The following is a 22,563-nucleotide window of genomic DNA, read 5'->3' as shown; positions in this document are numbered from 1 at the left end:
TAGCGTCTTCACAGGTTCTGTTTACAAATAGGTTCACTGGTTAACTGGAGATAGGTTAACATGTCTTTGGTTGGGGACGTGATTCAATCCTCAACTGGTTGTTACACATATTCAGGTGAAATCTAGTGGATGCGGTTCTAGCTGCCCAGCCTCTTTCAATCAGAGCAAGTTCAATTTTATCTGCTCCATAAAATATTGGTATATCAGTCATATCTATTGATAGTGTGTCTAAGATTTTCATTAAGAATTACTTCCCCCTGATTAAAAAATGTGTTTGACAATAAACAAAATAATCTAGATCTGTGTTCATGCTAATTAAATCTGGTCCAGATTTCATGGAAGGTAGAACTTTGTACATTCTTTTAGTACAGAAAGAGAAAACCTGCATTGAAGTATAAAGTATGTGCTTAATCTCTAAAATTTGCTTTTCAAGCCTAAAAATATATAAGTAGTAATTAATTTTCTGTTGTTAAAAAAGATGTAAAATCATCTTTGAAGCCAGTACAAAATATAAGAAAGCATCATACTCACTAATCAAACTATACTTTTAGAATTATTTCAGGTGGTTGATAGAGGCACCACTCCACTAAGTTACAAAGCAGGAATTCATTCATGCCAACTAATTGCTCAAAGATCAAGAGAGAAGTTAATCTTTTAGAATGATTATATCCTATAATCATGTTTGTCTCTCTTTTTCTTTCTCTGCCCATTTCTATATTTCATGTTGGCATATGTCTAATCATAGTTTCATCTGTTCTGTTGAAACCAAGATCTCTCTATTTTGCAGGAAATAGGATCACAAGCATTTCTTAAATATGGATATTTGTGCCAGGTTTGGAGAAATGGTGAAGAAATCTAGTGAAAGAGACTGATTGGCCTGGTTTGGATCACAATTTTGAAAGAAAGAATAATACGATTTGTTCAGCTTCTGTCATACCAGTACCTTTGTGACTGGAGGTACGAAATGGTGGTGGGTGGCAGAGACAAAAACATTTTGGGAATTGCATGCGGGGTTACTATCTAATTTGCTATGATTAAAATAAGTAAACCAAATCTATCTTTTACTGTGCTTGGATGGTCAAATGTTTCAGAATTTACTCAAAAAAGAAAAAAAGAAAACAAAAAACAATGTCCAACAATTTATCTAATTCCATATTGACGGGATTATGGAATTTGAGGAATTCAAATTGGCAACAGTTTCAAGGAGATTATTGGCAAAGGTGTTAGATATGTTAATTCACTTTGGCTTTGGCAAGTCATACTACATTTTAGCAATTTATCCTAAGTTAATAATTTTAGGTAAATGTAGATTTAACTGCTTTTAATAAAAATGATACCAATAGAAAGACACTTGTCTGTATTGATTTGGGCAAGTCACAAAATTATATAACAGGTTTGGATCAGTGTAAACATTCAATAAAATTTTTTCTTCCTGATTAAATATTGTAATCCTCTGGGCTCCTTCAATCCAATCACTGTTATGTGTTTCTTCATTTTCTGCCATTTAAGATCCTTTATATACCATTTAGTTAACATTATTTGCTCCTTTTTTCTTCAAATGGTATGGGAAATCTCCTTTCACAGTAAAAAGGGCCGATCTTTTTTCTTACAGAGTGAGGTCAGTATGGGAATGTTATTCTGATTAGTCTTCCAAAAACATCACTTATAAAATCAGTGTTGTAAAAGTTATTTTCCTTTTACAGAGTGCAAAATGGGAGTAGTACCTTCTTCTGATTGCTGGGTTAACAGTTTTGCTCACCTTATCTCCATTATCCTTTTAGGACTAGACTTTTAAACAACTTGACTAGTATACCTGCTGTGTAAAGCCTTTTTCTTCTTTTGAATTTGATTCTGAAGGCATATCTTGGGTTTCAACACTGAACAATGGAAACTTGATGGTGGGAACAGATAATAGTGTCCTGGAAAGATTTTAAGGACTTCACTGTGTCTGACATAGTAGCCTTTAACCTAGCACCTGAGAAATAAAATATGGAGAGGAATATGGGTAGAGAAATAAAAATGAAGTAAAGACAAAATAATGAGGCACACGTACATAGAGAAAATAAGTAAAATAAATAGGATAAATCCGCATTTTCCATGGATTCCCAAATTTGCAAGCTGCTAAGAGAATTACAAGCACATATTTCATTTTTCTCACAATATGCATTTGCTGCTCAGATGAGACATAGGTGGCAGATGCTAGAAATATTGTCAAATTCTCTACAATCATGGTTTCAGATAACATTCTGATGCTACCTCTGATTGGATAATGTTTAATTTTCACAAATTATAGATATTATTCTTTTAGTTACATCAAAGCTATTTCTGGTATATTCAAAATTTTAATACAAGTGCTTGCGTAATAAGGGTTTTTTTTTATTGTACAAACTTGGAGGCTTGTTTTTCTAAGCCATACATTTCAAAGTCACATTTGATACCATAATTTTAAACAGTAATCTCTTGCTGAATTTACTTTTGATTTGAATTCATATTGCTAGCAATTAAATTTCACTTTTGCATTGTATTAATATTGCTCATAATTGAATAGAAAACAAAATTTTACTTTGAAAAACATAACTGGTGTGAGATGAAGGGATATGTTAGCATGTTCCCGTTTTTCCTGGTATCTCTGTTGGGATCATTTTTTCTCTACTAAAATATAATTTATCTCATTCCATGCTGTTTAAATGAAGACTAATTGGAGAAATCCTGTTTCCAGCCTAAGTCATAGCCATTATGATTATTTACCCTCTAACCACAGGTCTTTTAGGTTACAGATGACTTAAACCACAGTGACAAGAAGTCTTTTTTGGACTTTTTTTTTTTTCCAGAGCATTTTTTCTCCTGAAGTCACTAAATTTGTAGACTCTGAGTGTGGAACTTCCAGAGGCTACTTATATCTGATAATGAAGCTATCAAAGAGAGAATCAGAGGCCAGAGATGGTAATGAGAAAGGAGATTCTGGCACAATAAGTTGAATAATGAGGATAAAACTGAGTATTTTCTTTTGAATTACCTAAGGCTATAAATTCTTCTGTGTTTTTCTTTTGGTTTAAGTAGTTTTAAAGTGAATCTCCTTCAACTGCAACCTAAAAATAGTTCTGACTGATCAAAGTCCTACCAAGCACTACCAATTGTTCCATCAGTTTTTTTTTGGAATAGACTAAGAGTGCTCTATACTTTCCCCCAAAATATATTTCTTTACTTCTCTCAAACTACAGAATCATTGCTTAACATTCAAATATACCAGGATTAGAATAAGATGTTCTTTTATAGTTAATCCCAAACATTTTATCGCCATAAGGTTAACTTTACGGAGCCATATCAAACACTGTAATCCCTTATAATTTTATTCTGTATGTTAAGAAATACAATCTCATAAAATAAAAGGCAAGTCTGGGGTTTTAATGAGATTGAATGGAAGTAAGGTGTTCTTTTTTTTCATTTTTTAACAATTTTTTATTGTGAACTATGACATATATACAGAGAAGCTATACATTTCAAAGTACATTTTAACAAGTAGTTGCAGAACCGATTTCAAAGTTTGGAATGAGTTACAGTTCCACAATTTCAGGTTTTCTTTCTAGCTGCTCCAAACACTGGATACTAAAAGAAATATCAATATACTGATTAGGCAGTCATACTCATTTATTAAATCCAGTCTTCTCTGTTATAACTCCTCCTTCACCTTTGATGCTTCTCCCAATCTTCAGGGATATTTGGACTATGCCAATTCTAGCTTTTTCATGTTGAAAAGGAGTGTCAACAATATGGGATAGGGAGATGGAACTAGATGATGTTCTTGGATAGGCCATCCTCTCTGGGTTTCAGGACCTATCTTGTCTAGGAAATATCTGGAGGTTATAGGTTTGTGGAAAGTAAAATTAACTTGAAAGTTTTGTAGAATCTCAGATAGAGCCATAGGCGTTTTTTTAAGGTTAATAGGAATGGTGTTGGTTGGGGTTTGGCCAGCCATGGCATTTAACAATATCTAGCTGAAGCTTGCATAAAAGTAGCCTCCAGAATAGCTTTTTAGCTCCATTTGAACTCTCTTAGACACTGATACCTTATTTTGTTATCCCTCTTTTTGTTAGGAAGGCATTGTTGATCCCACAGTGCCAGGGCCAGTCTCATTCTTGGAAGTCATGTCCCATGCTGCCAGGGAGACTTTCACCCCTGGATGTCTTGTCATTAGGGGGAAGGGTAATGATTCTCCTTGCAGAGTTGGGCTTAGGGAGAGAGAGATGCCATATCTGAGCAACAAAAGAGGTTCTCTGGAAGCAACTCTTAGGCATAATTACAGGTAGGCTTAGCTTCTCCACTACAGAAATAAGTTTCATAAGAGCAAGCCTCAAGAACAAGGGTTTGTGTATTAACTTGAGAGTTCCTAATGTTTGAAAGAGTGTCAGGGGCTTCCCAGGTGGTAAAGTTTAATAGTTCCATATTTTTTCTTTAGTGCCTCAAGGGACTTTGCCAATACTTTTTAATTGTCTGCCCAACATACTCAGGGCATTACATGAAGCAAGCCCTCATTCCTATTCTGGGCTTCTTGTGTTTGGATTGTTTAAATGATCTATTCAGACAGATCGAGTTAGGTTGTGTGTTATAGGAAATTTAGATTTTGGACAAACTACACATCTGTTCCCTTGGTCTCGTACAATAGATGAACCTCTAAAATGCAGACAATATTATTGCTTGCCCTATATTCTGATTTACCTTAGTCCCAACTAGATCAGTGTTATTCTTATCTCTAATTGAAGTTTGAATGGAAGTAAGGTGTTCTTGAGTTCTCTAAGCAATTTCCTACTACTGGAATAGTGCTTGAATCTTTGATTTAAGATTGTAGAATCTCAGATAGAGCCATAGGTGTTTTTTTAAGGTTAATAGGAATGGTGTTGGTTGGGGTTTGGCCAGCCATGGCATTTAACGGTATCTAGCTGAAGCTTGCATAAAAGTAGCCTCCAGAATAGCTTTTTAGCTCCATTTGAACTCTCTTAGACACTTATACCTTATTTTGTTATCCCTCTTTTTGTTAGGAAGGCATTGTTGATCCCACAGTGCCAGGGCCAGTCTCATTCTTGGAAGTCATGTCCCATGCTGCCAGGGAGACTTTCACCTCTGGATGTCTTGTCATTAGGGGGAAGGGTAATGATTCTCCTTGCAGAGTTGGGCTTAGGGAAAGAGAGATGCCATATCTGAGCAACAAAAGAGGTTCTCTGGAAGCAACTCTTAGGCATAATCACAGGTAGGCTTCCAAGAAATTCATACTTCTTCAGTTTTTTTTAATTAGGTGTTAACAATGGAAACTTTAACCATATTTTGCAAAATGGAGACTTCATCTTTTCAGCATATTTACAATATGTTACTAAAGATATTATAGGAACTGGATCACTTACATATTCACAGAAAGACTGTAATATAGTATGGCCTCTGTTTAAAATAATTTGTCTCTTAATTAGAACTAGAATGAAACATATGTTACCATATGACCCAACAATTGCACTATAGGGCATTTAGCTTAGAAAAATAAAATCATATTCATACAAAAAAAACTAAATAAATATTCATAAAAGCTTTACTTCATAATAGCCAAAAGCCAGAAAAAAAGTTTTTCAGTGGGTAAGGGGCTAAACATAGATGTACATTTGTACCATGAAATATTATTCAGCAAAAAAGAGAAAATAATTTAAAAGAATACTGTACACGCAACAACATGGATAAATCGCAAAGGAATTATACTGATTTAAAAAAAGCCAATCTCAAAAGGTGACACACTATTTGATTCCATTTACATAACATTTAAAAATGACACAAGTATAGAAATGGAAAACTGGTTAGTGGTTGCCAATGATTGGTTTGTGTGTGGGGAGGGTGGAGGTTTTACTGTGGGTGTAAGGGGGTAGCCCAAGAAATACCTGTGGTGGAACTACTCTGTAGTGGTAAGCGCATGAATCTACCCATGTGATAAAATGAAATAGAATTCAATACACAGACATACATGCGTGCATGTAATAAGGTTGGTGGATAGTACCAATGTTCCTTTTCTGTTTGTTATATCATACTATAGTTATGTAAGATGTTACCAATTGTGTAGATTATCTCTGTATTATTTTCTATGGCTGCATGGGAATCTAAAATTATTTTGAAACAAAAATATTTCAGTGATATGACTTTGATAAAACAAACAAATAGTTCTTTGCAGCTGTTTATGACTCATGAGAAGTGTCACACAGTATAGAATGCTGTCCAGGTATTCATAATCTCTTTATCTTACTTCCACAGTAATTCCAAGAATAGTATAATGTATATTGTAAAATATATGACATTTTTTTGAAAAGTCCATTTTTTCAGGCTATTAGATTCTGTGATATATTAGATCATTGTACCGCAAGTATTGTTTTCCTAATCCCCACCTCTGTGGACTTTGGCTACGTGACTTACTTTGGCAAATAAGATGTTGAAAGAAATGTGAGGAAAGGCTTAAAATATACTCTTGTGGTTGGGAGTGCCCTATGTGCTTCTACCTTTGTCATGAGAACATGGCTCTGGAAACCCACTAGTTCCAGAAGAGTGAGAAACACAAGGAACAGGTCTGAACTGAACTCATGGTCAAAAACTGACCACAATATAGATCAGCTGAACCAACAAAATCACAGATACAGGTGTGAGAAATCAATAACTGACTTTCACACCACTGCTTTTAAACTGGGTTATGCAGCTGTATTGTGGCTATGGTTGACTAATACAGACCACATAATTAAAGAACATAGATTTTGAGATACTCTTACTGATATTAGAGTTTAGTTGAAACAGAAAAAATATAGACGTCTACATCACATCTGACAATGAGTCAAACATCTGCCTGGCAGAGGTTAAATTAAGCATAGATCTTGATGTACTTTATTTTCCATTCATGGCTCCTAGTGTTGTTGCCATTTTCTTTTTTTCCTCTCTGCCCCTGAACTGGTTTGAAACTGTTATGTACCCCAGAAAAGCCATGCTCATAATACAGTTGTTGGGGCAGACCTGTTGTTGGTAGGACCTTTTGATTAGGTTGTTTTCATGGAGATGTGATCCACCCAATTGTGGGCTGGACCTTTTGTTCAGGTTGTTGCCATGAAGATGTATCTTCACCCTTCAAGGTGGGGTTCTTTACTGAAGTCCTTTAAGGGAGGGGTAATTTGGAGAGGACACAGGCATTTGGAGATACAGAAGGAAATTCCCCAGAAGACACCAGAAGTTTATATAGATCTATATTAGCTATTTGAGAAACATCTGAATTTTCTGAAAAATATTGTGCAAATTTTGTTATTGTGCTACATCGGGCTGTGCTTACATAACATTTTCTCTCAATTTTATACTGGAAGTGAAAAAAATATTTTGTCTGATAAGCTGTGCTTTTATCCACAATACAAAGAAACAAAAATCATAACACTTCTCTATTTTCTCTTGGCTCCTAGGAATATGCTTTCAATTTAATGGTCAATTATGATAGCTACATGGTTCTACCAAATGTATAAAAAATGTAATTTTAATTGCATTATTCTCTTGACTAAATGCAGTACTTTTTACATACCTGATAAAAATTAATTGCAAATGAGCTAAAATTTCGAATTATCAAACTTTCTGGAATAAACATTACTTCATTATTTAATGCTTTGATCTTTCTCAGAAATACTTCTGAAGCCCTACTCTGAGTTTCAGGCACCATGCTAGGCCCCTAAATATACAGAAATGAGGGTAGCAAAATCATAGAACTTATTTTCTTTGGGGATCTGGTAAACATTTGATTATAAGATTTCTAAAAATAGTAAAATGCAGGTAAGATAATCTGCTGGATAAGGTGGGTGATTGAAATGGGTATGGGAATTTGGATAGGGTAGAGAGTGGTAGATTTGGATAGGACTTGACAATTGTGATAGTTTGAAACTATTATGTACCCCAGAAAAGTCATGTTTTAATCCTGATTCAATTTTGTGAGGCCAGACTTATTGTTTATGTAGGAAAGTTTGATTGGATTGTTGAATGGAGATGTGACACACCCAGTTGTGAGTGTGACCTTCTGTTTAGGTAGAGATGTGACCGCCCATTCAAGGAGGGTTTTTATTAGTTTACTGGAGTTCTTTAAAAGGGGAAACACTTTAGAGAAAGCTCAGAGCCAACAGGAGACCCAGACATATGGAGATGCAGAAAGACAGTGCCCCCCCAGGAAGTCAAAAGATCAGCAGACACCAGCCATGTGCTTTCCTAGCTGAAAGATATTTGAACTCATCAGCCTTTCTTGAGTCAAGGTATCTTTCTCTGGATTCCTTAGTTTGGACATTCTTATGACCTTAAAATTGCAAATTTTAACAACAAATTCCATTTATAAAAGTCATAAAAGCTGAATTCTGGAAGCTTTAGCAAATGAAAACAGCATGGCAAGAGAACGGGAAGGAGTTACAAAATGAATTACAGCCTTCTGAGCAGAAACAGTGGAACACAGGAATATGCTAAGTTAAGATGGAGCATGTATTGCTCTAGGAACTATGAAAGGATTCCTGGATCTTGTATACTAAGATAGAAGGAATATTATTTGAGGCAAGTTTGTGAAAGTATACGGAGTCAAGCCAGGTAAGTTGTGGTAAAGCCTACCTAGGGTTGGGTAAAAATTCTAAGTAAAATGGGAATTTCATTCACTGCAGCATTTTAAGTAGGATAGTAATATAATCCTTTGAATGATTTCTTAAAATGACTGTCTGCTGTGGGGAGAATGATTGGATCAGAGTATGTTGGAAACTACTGTAATTATCTTGGTGAGATGCGCTATGCTCAGAACAAATTTGATATCAATAGAAAATATGTAGTTCATAAAATGTGATCTTGAATAAGTGAAAGTATAATAGCACTAAATAAAAATTCTTATTTTGTATATTTGCATTAATTCATGAGGTTAAAATTTTGAAAATGATTTATGGTAATTAATTCTGAATATGTATTTAAAAACAATAGCAGCCAAGTCCAGAAAAATTCTGACAATAATTCGAACATATGTTTTAGCCAAATCCAAAATAATTATTAGGACATTTTTATTAGTGGACCTCAAGTTAATGATTGTGGTGGCATTTAATATACAATTGATGATTGGTATTGGAAGGTGGTAATAATCAACTGAATAATGCTAATGTGATGTAAACCCTTGCATTTTATCTATATTGGGCAACTCTAATATAATTCCAATTTATACAAGAATTATTGGCAAATATGCTTTGACTGGCTATAGTAATGCCTACATTGAAGAAAGAAACTTAAATGAAAAGAAAAGTAGTGGTATAGTTTTCCAAGATTTCTTGAAGTTATATCAAGGAAGAAATAGAGGGTACAGGTTAGTTCTATTTAAGGCATCATTTATAATTCAGACTGTTAGGGAACTCTTTGCCTTTGGATTTGGAAGTGAAGAGAGAAATACTAATTGAAAGTAAGTGTCTGTATTTAAGTAAATGATTTGAACTATAGCTTCTGTTTAGTGAATAGAACAATCTTATGGTAAATAGCTAGACCTTGTGGGTTAGTTGGGTAGACTGACTTAATTTGTTCCAAATTATAAAGTAAGTATTCAGATCTTAAATTAAGAGGTTCTAATAGAGGAGAAACTTAAAGAGAATTTCTACATGATGTATGTTTAAAATTCAGATTATTTCCTGTCGGGGAAGATGATTTAACTTGGTCAGTAACCTAAACCTCAGGGCTTTTCTCTGATAAAGGGGAAAAGCTGAAGGATTTTAAATCTATTGTATCTTTGAGATTGAATGAAAGTGCTTAAAAATATATTCCCCATGCAACCACATTTAAGCCCGCCAACTGTCACACTGAATGGTCAAATTTATAATGGAGGAAATAAGTGAGGAATCATAACCAGCTAAATGTGCTTGCAACATATCTATTAAAAATTTTGACAACTGGATGAACACAGAATTGATGTTTTCAATGCGATGGTGCCTAATTTGAAGTTCAGTTATTTCTTCAAAGTATTTGTACTTTTATTTTAAAAACATTTCTGCTATTTGTAAAAATATTTTATGTAAGAACCCTGAGACTATATGAGCCTTAATAGTAATTGTAATGAACTCCTTAGTAAATAACTAGAGAATTTCCACTCTGAAATTGAACTATATTTTGTTTCTAGTCTTACAGAAATAATAACAAAAACAGCAACAATAATAGCAAATATCAACTACAGCTTTGTGGGGTTTATCAAGCATATTGTGCTATGTGGAATGAAATGTAATATAAGACAAGAAGATGAGAAATATCTGGAGTATACTGAAAAGGCCTCCAACTAGGTATCCATGTTATTTACCTTCATATTCTCTTGGAATTAGAAAATGAAACATGTAAAATTGTTAAAAATGGGTAAATAAAAAGTTGTTTAGTTGAAAAAAAAGTTGTTTAGTTGAAAACCAAAACCCTATTTATTTTGGCCATATTCTTATTTTTTTTTTGCCAGTCCATGCAAAAGAATTATCTTTGATATCTTTGTTGATTCTTGCATCTCCCTGGTAGTAAGTTTACAAACAAGGCACACAAGACAAAGCAAAGACATTTTTTGTCTTCTCCCTATGTCAGTTTAGTATCTTGATGACACATATGAGCTAGGTTGAAATTGTTTTGTACCGCCAAAAAGCGATGCTCTTTAATCCTGATTCATATTGGTGGGTGGGATCTTTTTTATTGTGTCCATTTAGCTGTCACCCACCTTTTGATTAGGTGGTTTCCATGGAGATATGTCTCCACCCATTCAAGGTGAGTCTTTTCGTAAAGTCTTTGAAGAGGGAAACATTATGGAAGAAGCTTCAGAGCTGACACAGAGACATTTGGAGTTTGTTCTGGTTTGCTAGCTTACTCTCCTGGCTTCTGGTTTCATGAAGCTCCCCGGGAGGCGTTTTCCTTCTTCATCTCCAATGGACTCTCCACTTCGTGGTGCTGCAGCATTCTCTGCCCTCTCTGAGTCTCTCATTCCAAAATGTTTCCTCTTTTATAGAACTTCAGAAACTAATCAAAACCCACTCAAATGGGTGGAGACATGTCATCCTCTAATCCAGTTTAACAACTATTCTTAACTAAATCACATCAACCAGGGAGATGATCTCATTACAATTTCAAACATCCAGTATTGAATAGAGATTATTCTACCTTTATGAGATGGGATTTTTATTAAAACATGGCTTTTCTTAGGGGGCATACTTCCTTTCAAACCAGCACAGAGATAAATGAAAATGCCCCCAGGGAAGCTCTTTGAAGTGAGAAGCCCTGAGAAAAAGCCAGCAGAGATCCTTTCCCAACTGAAAGAGATACCCTGAATGTCATCAGCCCCTTCTTGAGTCAAGATCTTTCTTTGGATGCCTTAGTTTGGACATTCATGTGACCTCAGAATGCAAACTTGTATATTAATAAATTCTCTTTTTAAAAGCTGTTCCATTTCTGGTATATTGCATTTCAGCAGCATTTAGCAATCTGCAACATATCAACAACATTCAGTGTATAGAATATGAACCCTTCCAGTAATCTCTTTTCCCCATTCTATACAAATATATTCTGTTTAGAATTTCTTAAACTATATTGCAATATTTTCTGACATCCTCTTATTTTATATGGCTGATAAGAAGTTGTACTGAAAAATAAATGTTTAAAAATACTTGCTGCCTCTAATTACATCTAAAATGTGGATAACTTTTAAAAGAAACCTTCAAGGTGGAATGCAGTTAAATTGATCATTTGATATACATTTGATATACAAATGAGTAGAAATGGACACTTTAGTATTTTGTATGCACGCATTATTGACCACTATCCATTTTATTTTATCCTTATGAGTATATATGGGCAAACTTTCAGCCCTCTTTTTTTCATTTACATCAGTGCCCCTGAAGAGATTTAAAAATCAACTTTCAGAAATAAATTGAGTCACGATGATATTAATTCTCACCTGAGTAAGTTTCATCTTTTAAAATTCATTCCGGGGAGTAGTCATAGATAAATTTTTCGTATTTTATCCACATTATTTGCTTTTTCTAGGGCCTAATTTTTACAGTATTGACCTATATGGTACTAAGCCTCCATCAATGCTTTTACATTATGGTATTATCATATGCCGCCATTACATTTATTTCCGTTGTTATTTGGACGTTCATATTTAGCTGAATGCATAAATTTATAACAGAGTGAATATGTGTTCTTTAGTTTCCCAGTGACTGATTTATAAAGTATCTTGAGAACATTTGCAATGTCAGATTGAACTAGTGAATTTTTCATTAGAGGTTCCTATGATAACATTTTATCTCCTGAATAAATACTTAAGTTAAAATCTAGCCTTCACAGAGTAGCCTAGTATTCATCCTTATATTAATGAGGTGGCTAATTACAAATTTCCCTAGATAATCTCAGTGTCAATTATTCATGAACCACTGACAATAGACATGATATTTTGGAATGACAGCTTTCATCCTGTTATTTAGGAACTTAAATATGAGCAGGATGTTTTAAAGAAGTTTAAATGCTAAAGTTGCAAAAGTAAGTTTTAAAGGAAAAAAAGGAGAAATTTCTGAGAAATGAATACCTGATCTGTTGGTTTTGAATTTAATTATGGATAACAATTTGGAATATGAAAAAGCTTTAAGGGAAAAATTAAAAAAAAACATTATTTCAAACTTTTTTTTTGGATTAGTTGTTCTTAAATGAACAATATACCTTTCTAAAAGGATTTCACAGTTGATACATATCCATATATATATAGCCAGCTCTTTTAATGAATCACAAATATGAAGATTTAACTGCAATACAGATTAATACAAAAGCACTAAGCCAAACTTGTCCCCCTAATATCTTTCTGTTTCCTTACAGCTTTTTTACTAAATTTAGTCAGTTGTGAGTTCTCCTATTTGCTGCATCTGCTGTATCTCACGTGGGTGCATTTAATTCATGATTTGTCATTTTGCAGATGAGCTTATTTTCTGCAGTATTTATTTTCCGTGGTAGTTCCAGGAACTTATACTCCTTTGGACAATTTCATATTTGCCACTGGTGGAGAGGTTTCTTCGATCTCTGAGCATATTTTTGATAACCTTATGGTTTAGAGTTCCTGCCACATTCAAGATGCAATTTACACTGTATACTGAACACTGTGATGATTGAGGATTGCAGTTTCTTGTGGGTAATGTTTTTCTCACCCATAATGAAATTTCTTTTTTTTTTTCCTAAGAGTATTACTAGATCAAAAGGCAGAATTTTTCTAGTTCCCATTTCAAGAAGTCAGTCCATTCCACACACTCATGGGTAAATTAACTTCAACTTTCATTCAGACATTTTAATATTATATTCTATCCAGCATTTCTATGACAGAGCATTTTTGTGTGGATGTGTATACGCACTTTATAGAAACCCAAATAATATTTTAAAATATTATTTCTATGTTCTTATGTGCACCTAAGTCAAAATCAATCATCAAAATAGATTGATTCTGGGGGTGCAAGGGTAGTCCAGTGATAGAATTCTTGTCTGCCATGTGGGAGACCCGGGTTTCATTTCCGATCCATGCACTTCTCCCAAACACAAACAAGCACACCAAACAAACAAACAAACAAACAAATTCAACAAATAGAGCTGCAATAACGGGATAATCACATGGAAAAATAATGAAACATGACCCCACCATATAGCATGCAAGAAAAAAAAAGATTGATTCCATAAGGAAACAAATGTTTTTGAGGGTCTAGAAATAAGTAACTGCTAACTTCTTATGTAACAAGCTTGGTTAAAGAATGTTTTTAGGGACTTGCATCTGTCAGAGATCTTCAGTAATATATATATGTATTCAGTTTTACTGATGATCTCTGACTGATGCAAATTCCTATATATATATATATGGGTTGACTGGAAACCTCCCATTTGCTTTTCTATTCATCTTTATAATGGACTTTCAGAAGTGCATTAGACAAGGCCCCTAACCACTTTTAGATCCTTTCTGTTTTGCTGCAACCATATTCCTTAAAAACATCCACACCCTTCTTGAAAAGCAGAATATAAAATCCAAAGCCTGAAGAATTTGTAAAGAAAACAAACTGTAACTGGTGCTTAGAGCTGTTCAAGAGAGTTAAAAGCAACATGACATGGAAACCATGTGTTTGGTCCTTTGAAGCACCATCACCTTTTCATGGGCGTTCCTGGGCCACAGCAGTTGGTCAGTTCAGACTTCAGGTGTGTCTGTTTGATGTGGTATACTTGTGCCGGCCTTGTCAAAGAAGACGTGATGCTTCTCAGAACCTGTTCCATCTGTACGCCATTGTTTCATGCCTTAAGAAATGCAAAGATGTACAATAAATCATTTTTTAAATGTGTGTCCGTAAAAAATATATACATATATACATATGTATGTATGTATGTGTATATATATATATATATTTTTTTTTTTCTTTTTTAAGAAATTATCTCCTATGACCACTGGTAGTGTAAAATCTGTAGGACAGGCTGAAGGACTAGAAACATAGTCTGGAATTCATGCTGCAGTTTTGAGATAGAATTTCTTCTCTGAGTATCCTCTTTTTTTACTCTTAAGGCCTTCAACTGATTGGAAGAGGTCAGCCACGTTAACAAGCGCATCCCTCTTACTTAAAGGCAGCTGATCCTGGATGTTAACCACATCTGCAAAATCCCCTCACAGTAAGTTCTAAATTAGTGTTTGATTAAATAGCTGGCTGCTATAGCCAAGACAAGTTGACACGTAAAATTAACCGTCATGGGCCTACTAGATAAAAAACTAAAAATACATTTCAGATTGATATCTATGTAAATATGGATTTTTATATAAAGAACAGTGGATTTATGGTTTGAACAAGCCTATTTTTCTTTTAGGCATGCCTATTCTGGGGGTGCAAGTGTAGTTCAGTGGTAGAATTGGATTATGGTTTAAACATGCTTTATTTTTAAGATAAGCTGTGGGTTTATAGAACAATCATGCATAAAATATAGGCTTCCCGTATACCATCTTATTATTAACAACTTGCATTGGTGTGGTACATTAGTTACAATTGATGAAACACATTTTATGGTTATACTATTAACTATATGCATGGCTTAACTTAGGGTTGATTGTATACTGCAGTTCCATGCAATTTTAGATAAATTATTGTATTACCAACCATTGCAGAAAAGAAAGACTACTCAATACATTACGGTAACAAATATTTTGTTACCGTATATACATGCCCAGTTTTGAAAGAGTTCAAACTAATAGTGTGTCCTCTTGGCAGAATAGCAACTTACCTCCTCTAAAAGTCTGCATTTGGCTGTTTTTCCATTGTGTTCCTTTAACCCTCTGTTTTTCTGATTTTTATTCCTAAGTGCCTGATATTTAAGACCCTCCAGGTTTTCCTGTTATAATTTATTAACGGATCTTATTTTCCCAGCAATCCTTAAACTATGCTACTAAATTCACTTTGTTGTATATATATATATATATATAAATATAGAGAGAGCAGATATATATGCATTTAGGCATCTAATGGGACTGAGGAATAAACTGAAGTACTCGCCCTTGGGAAACACAGCAGCAAAAGTCAGACTAAATATTGAAGTAGCACAAACACAAAAGTGTCCACCCAGGTTGCAATTGATTTCAATGTTTTGATCGCTTCACTTAGTATTCACATTCCCAGGAGAAAGCATATGATTGGGCTTTCTTTAGTAATTTTTCTTCCTTTGAACCAAAAACCAGGGCGATGTGATACTTTAATTGGTCAGGTCTTGAGTGAATGTTGCAATTTACTTCGCAACAATTATATAAAAGGAAATGGGAGAAAAGTCCCCAAGGAAAATTTTTATTCGGTACCCTAAGAGATGCACGTTCAGCAGCCAACAGTAAGATTTGGGAGCAATGGAAAGTTGGTGGACTTTTGATTTTTGCTTCTTTCCTGTTGAGGAGTTAGTCTTTTCCTTATTGATATATTGTAAGAATTCCAATACTGTGATATAAATCTTTTATTTGTTATAAATTTTAATAGTTTTGTCATAAATATTGCAAATATATTTCCAGTTTAATTGTTGACTTTTTGTCTCATTTTGTTAAAGAAATTTTAAAATGTTTTCATTTTAATTTTTAATTCATTTCTCTGTGATCTCTTCTGCAAAATTTGTATTTAGAAAAAAAATCCTTGTTCAACTATCACATAGATATTTGTGTATGATTTATTTTACTTTTTATGTTTTTAGTTAACATACTTATTAACAATATTATTATAACGTGGATTTATTTAAATACATACCATGTGATAAGATTATAATTATTGTTCTAAGTACTTAATAAATTTTGTTAGCCTAATTTACTGAATAGTCTTTCCCTTCTACAATGATTGGAAGTGTATAAAACTTTATGAACCTAAAAATCATACTTGAATATGTTTCCAGCTTTTGAAAAATATTCTTACATGTGATTTAGGAAATTGCATACTTTCAAGTATAAAGATAAGGAAACTAGATCTATAAGAAATAGTATTTGTCTTCTACACTTATTTGTTTTTTTGAGAATCAGATATATTTTCCAAAATCTTTCTTGTTCTTTGGTGTTTCTTTGTTGTAGTAACCCTTTTCTTTCTCTCTCTCTCTCCCATTTTTCTTTCTTTTTCTTTCTCTTCTCTCCCTCCTTCCTTCTCTTTCTCCCTCTCCCCTTCTTCCTTTCCTTTCCCCCAAATATGGCTGTGAATCTTGGATTTGCTGATTCAAATTTATGTCTGGACATTTAATCATATTTGTAATGTAGTGGTTTCAGTTTATTCTTCAATTGTGTAGATCAGTATTCCATGGAATCCATGAACTCAGCAAGAACTTTTGTATGTGAACATGGTATGTCAATTAGCAGTACCATTTTATGTTGAATAAGTAGGGGAAGCCCTGAGTAGCTAAAGACATCCTGGAAAAGAAGAATGAAGTTGGAGAACTCACACTTCCCAATCATTAAATTTATTACAAAGCCATGGTAATCAAAACAGCATGTTACTGGCGCAAAGACAGACTTATAGACCAATGGAATAGAATTGAGAGCTCAGAAATCAACCTCACACTTATGGCCAACTGCTTTTTTTACAAGGTGGCAAAGACTACTCAGTTGGGAAAGAACAGTCATTTTAACAAATGATGCTGGGAAATTGTGATCTCCATTTGCAATTTTTTTTTAAAAGTAGGACCCCTATCTCACACCATACACAGATATCAACTGAAGTGGATCAAAGTCCTAATTATAAGGTTAGAATTATTGAAATCCTAGAAGAAAATGGAAAATGTAAGAAATCATGTTTAGGTCATTGCATTGGGCAATGGTTTCTTAGACTTTACACCAAGGGACAAACCACAAAAGAAAAAAAATGGATAAATGGGACCCTTATCAAAATTAAAAATTTGTACCGCAAAGGACATGAAAGTAAAATGACAAACTACACAATGGTAGAAATATTTGGAAATCACATATCTGATAAAGTTTTGATATCTAGAATACATAAAGAAATCCAGAATGTATAAATAAATCCTTTAACTTAACAACAAAGAGACAAACAACCCAATTAAACAATGGACAAAATATTTGAGTAGGCATCTCTTCAAAGAAGTTATACAAATGGCCAAAAAAGTGTTCAACATTATTAGCCATCAGGGAAATGCAAGTCAAAACCACAATGAGATACCATTTCATAGATATTAGAATGGTTTCTATAAAGGAAACAGAAAATAATGAGTATTAGGGAGGATAGAGAGAAATGGGAACACTCATTCACTGCTGATGACAACGTAAAAGGTACAGAGACTGTGGGAGAGAGTTTGTGGATCCGCAGAATGCTAAGTTTAGAAGTACTATATGATCCAGAAATCCCACCTCCAGATATATATCCAGAAGAATTTAAAATAGGGACTTCAACACATTTGCACACTGATGTCCATAGCAGCATTATTCATAGTTGCTGCAAAATGAAAGCAGCCTAAGTCTCCATTAACTGATGAATGGATAAGTGAAATGTGGTATATACATGCAATGGAATATTATTCAGCCATAAAAAAGAATGACACCCTGCTACATGTGATAATATGGATCAACATTGAAGATGTCTTCTGGAGTGAAATAAGCCAGACACAAAAGGACACTTTTTGCATGATCTCACTGACTTGAAACGATTAGAATAAGCAAGCTCTCAGAGGCAGAATGTAGAACAGGGGTTCTCAGGGGATGAGATGGGAATAGGGAATGGGAAGTTACGGCTTAAAGGGTACAGGCTTCCTATTTGGAATGATAGAAATATTTTTTGTAGTGGATGGTGGTGATGGTAGCACAGCACTGTGAACATGATTAATGGCACTGGACTATATTTCTGAATATGACTGAAAAGGGAAATGCTAGAGTGTATATGTGGCAACAAGATACATTTTTTTTTAAATCCAGTAAACTTTAGGTTAGACCATGGACTATAACAGTACAGTTATTAAAATGTACTATCATCAGTTGTAACAAATCCTCCACACCCATGCAAGGTGATGTTGGTGGGGTGGTATATGAGAATCTCACATTTTGTGCATGATTATTCTTTAAACTCACAATTTATTTCTCTAATAAAGAAAAACAAAAAACAGAAGAACAAACAAAAAAGTAGTGAAATGGCAACCAGACTGCCCCCACTTGCTACCATGTAAAAAATAAGAAGGAATATTTTGAAGGTAACCATAACCCATAGTAAAAAGCTCAGTCATCTGCAAAGAATTCAATTATTTAGTCATCAGTTCTGCTGCTTATGAGGGGGGAAACTCCACAAGTGGAGCAGAGGTGTGGCAGGGACAGGTAAAAAGGAGGACATGATCAGTCCTGTGGGTCCTTAAATAATCTACCAAGTTATTTACTTGATGTTTGTTTTATTTTATTTTTATAAATAAATTTTGTTGTTTTTTTATCTAAAAAATTATTTTATTCTTAGTTTAAAAACCTGATGCAAGTACTTCAACCTCGAAGCTTTTACAGGTTCAACCAGATAGATGCATACTCATATTTCTGCAGGCTTCCTTGAAATTGTTCTGGAATATATATCCCTAAACTGTAGTCTGGACTATAAATTCCCTCAGAGATCCACATAGATATTATTCAAATCATGATTTTTTTCAGATTCTTGGCTATTAAGGAAACATTCCCTTTGCGTATCTCTTTTGCCATTTGTGGTAGTTAGATTCAGTTGTCAACTTGGCCAGGTGAACGTGCCTAGTTCTGCTGCTGCGGACATGAGCCAATGGTATGTGAACCTCAGCTGTTGCTGATTACTCTGCAGTAGGCTAGGAGGCTTGCCTGCTGCAGTGAAGGATGTTTGACTTAATAGGCTGGTGCTTAAATGAGAGAGCACAAGGTAGCACAGCCCAAGCAGCTCAGCATTCCTTATCTCAGCACTGGTAGCTCACCCAGGCCTTTGGAGATGCAGAAAGGAATCACCGCAGGGAAAGTTGTTGGAACCCAGAGGCCTGGGGAGAAGACCAGCAGAGACCATCCTGTGCCTTCCCATTTAAGAAAGAACCTCAGTGGAAAGTTAGCTGCCTTTCCTCTGAAGGACTAAGAAAATAAATCCCCTTTTATTAAAAGCCAATCTGTCTCTGGTGTGTTGCATTTCGGCAGCTAGCAAACTAGAACACCATTTCAAAGAGATTTGTTTGCTGAGTCGCTGACCGTGAGCTGTGGATGCCAGGGCAAGTGTGCTCAGTGTATAGTTTTGATTTGTGTGTTTCTTATTTTTCCCAAGCTAGAAAGTGCAAGGTCTCCTACTATTACCCTTCTTATTTATCCAAAAAAGAAAATGGACACTGTCAACAACATTTATAATTATAAGGCCAAGCTTTTTTTTTTCCTTCTATTTTTAAATATGCCTAGCTACATAAGAAGCTGGAATTAAACCTAAGTAACTGAAAGGAGTACAGTTAACCACTAATATTCATGTGTGACTGTGTGTGTGGGTATATTTTAAATGCAGATTTTAGAAACATGCGAAATTATGTTACAGGAAACGGGGTGGTCAGTGATTGAAGAGAGAGATCTCATCACTGTGAATAAACTGTATTAACCTGGCTTAGACCCACATCTAAAATACAGGCGTGAGTCAATAACATATTAACAAACTAATCAAATTCACGATTTATTTATCTTATTTAGTGAATTCAATCTGCCATTTCAGCACAATAGATTTTTTACTCCATCCATACCAAACTGTTTCTGATGTCTCACTTCTCAGCTTTTGCATAAAACCTTACACAGATGTCCCTATATGTCATCCTAAAACTTCTGGAGAGTCATATACAACCCTCCCACCCCCCTATAAGATGTATGAAGGTGTCCATAACCTATCTGAAACACATTTCCCACAGTCCAGCAGTTGCCTTATCTGGTTTTATTCCCCTGACTTGTGCTTTACTTTGAGAATAAAGGACCATGTTTTGACTGACATTGCAACACCAGGTCCTTTATTGTTCTCTTATTACAAAGTAGACATCAGTGTGTTTGTTATGAATGAATGCGTGACATTTGCTGCTATTCTTTTTAATCATTCCTTTCTATTTATATCTATCTTTGCAGCTTTTTGCAATCCACGTCACTTTCCTTTTGCCCCATGCACTTAAAGCCTGGCATTTATCAACCATGTGATAAATTCTCTGGCTGTCCTAATGCTGCGGCATTAATTTAGCATTACCCTGGTTCTCTTTACCTCTTGTCTCCATGTTGCACTTTCACTTTGCCCAGCTGCTCATTAATAATTCCCAGGGCTTTGGGGAATTTAACCTTTGGCTATACAACCACAGCTTTAATTACCTCACTCTTCACATTAATGGTCTTCCAGGGAGTGCTCAGTGACCACACAGCTACAAGGTCGTGTCCTTTTTTAGTTTGTGTACTCTTTCTGAATTGATGAAACACCTTGGCTACTGAGACCAGAAATCAAAATGGCCACTGTGGTTACCACGGCTTCTGTGATGATAAAATGTTGAAACAAAAGGGTATAAAGCGAAAAGTTAATGACAGTTTGTGGATTGAGTTCCTACATGGTGCATTGTGGGAACAGATGCTCAGGTGGAACTTTCAGCAAAAAGTTTCTGAAATAAAAAATAATTTTCATTATTTACATAATAATGAAATAATGCAAAAAAAACACCTTTCATTATTTATACAGCACAAAGGACCCAAAAGATCATGGTAAGAGATCCTGAAACTGCTGCCTACTAAACCACTTCTGCTCTAAAGTAGCCCCTCCCTCACTAGCTTGGAAAAGTTTCCATTTCCATTCCTTTTTTGCACTTCCACCTCCTCATGTTTATTCATAAAAAACCTGCTGTACCCACAAGATAGTTTCCTGTTTTCCTCTTTTAGCAGCACCTGCTAAAGCTGAGTGTGATAGGTTTCAGCCATAAGGGCGTGTGCAGTTAGGAGAAGTCTTGACCTTAGGTCACTCTTGCCTAATTATAATAGCAAACTCATACCCACTAATTGTAACCGAGCAATTAGAATTTAAGGGAAGATTTTGACAACTGAATCATACTCCTTTTTATTTTATGGGATAGTGGAGTAAACATGATCATGCTAATTTGCCAGTTTTGAGCCTGCAGTACATGAGGCAGCCTGATTTGGGAATGTCCATGCTCCACTAAAGCCTATACTTTAATCGTGTCACCTTGCCTTAGGCCTACCTACTTCAAAGCTGCATAAATGTCTCAAACCTTTTCAGCTTGGGAAGGCAGATGTGAGCCTTTCCTCCTATTTCCTTGCTGGTTGACTTCACATGAAAATTCTTTTCTTGAAACCCTGGTATCATGGCATTGTCTTCTCTGTGCACCAAGCAACAAGCCCAATTGGGTGGCGTCAATCTCATTGTCTCAGGTGTCGCAGGGAGTCCACGCTGCTCAAGTCAGGTAAGTTCAGCAGTTCAGCACACCCAACTTCAGGTGCCGGAGAGAGAGACAGGTGCAACTAGAAGTGGGTAATTATACAACCCAGGGTGAGGGGGCCTTGCCGCTCGGTGTGCCCATCCTGATAAGCAGCTAGGGCTGTTTCCAAGTTCACTTTGAAATCAGTCCCTTTATTAAACTTACCTTCTCCCCTGCTCAGTGGACTGAGGAATGGAAGCATGCTGAAGCAATAGAAGGTGGGGCATTGGAGGCGAGAGCTCTGAGATGGTTGCTGAGCCTCACTGCTGAGCATGGGTCTGTGACTTCCCCAGCACAGTTCCTCACCCAATTCTTCTTTCTTAGAAACTGGAGCTTACATATGTAAATACATATAAGCGCACAGCCTTTCCTCTTGCATTTTGAATAAATTATAAACACAAGTGAGTGTCAAGTGTTTGTGTATTGTGTGTGTATGTGTGTGTACCTTTCTTGCCACTTTGTTGCTGTTGTTATGGTTTAATTATAAAAGGAAATATTCCCTGAAGAAGAGTAATGGACTCATTCAACTGCCACACCTACCTCATTTTTCTGAATTTTTGCTTCCATTATCTCTTTCTTGTCTGTTATAAGCAAAGTGTGAAATGT

At 35.1% G+C, this 22,563-nt stretch overlaps 1 long non-coding RNA gene across 4 annotated transcripts in view; it reads left to right on the top strand.

Moving 5' to 3' along the window:
- Nucleotides 1-1,043, top strand: part of LOC143666095 (uncharacterized) — a 36,591-nt gene extending 35,548 nt beyond the window's left edge. For all 4 annotated transcript variants that reach the window (XR_013167385.1, XR_013167387.1, XR_013167386.1 and 1 more), the window contains one exon: nucleotides 788-1,043. This is a non-coding gene — a long non-coding RNA (uncharacterized LOC143666095). The remainder of the gene's footprint in view (nucleotides 1-787) is intronic.
- The last annotated feature ends 21,520 nt before the right edge of the window (nucleotides 1,044-22,563 follow it).

The sequence above is a fragment of the Tamandua tetradactyla genome, chromosome 22, assembly GCF_023851605.1.
Source record: "Tamandua tetradactyla isolate mTamTet1 chromosome 22, mTamTet1.pri, whole genome shotgun sequence".
Classification (NCBI taxonomy): Eukaryota; Metazoa; Chordata; class Mammalia; order Pilosa; family Myrmecophagidae; genus Tamandua; species Tamandua tetradactyla.
The sequence above is the reverse complement of the archived record's forward strand: the minus strand, read 5'-3'. Positions and strand labels throughout refer to the sequence as shown.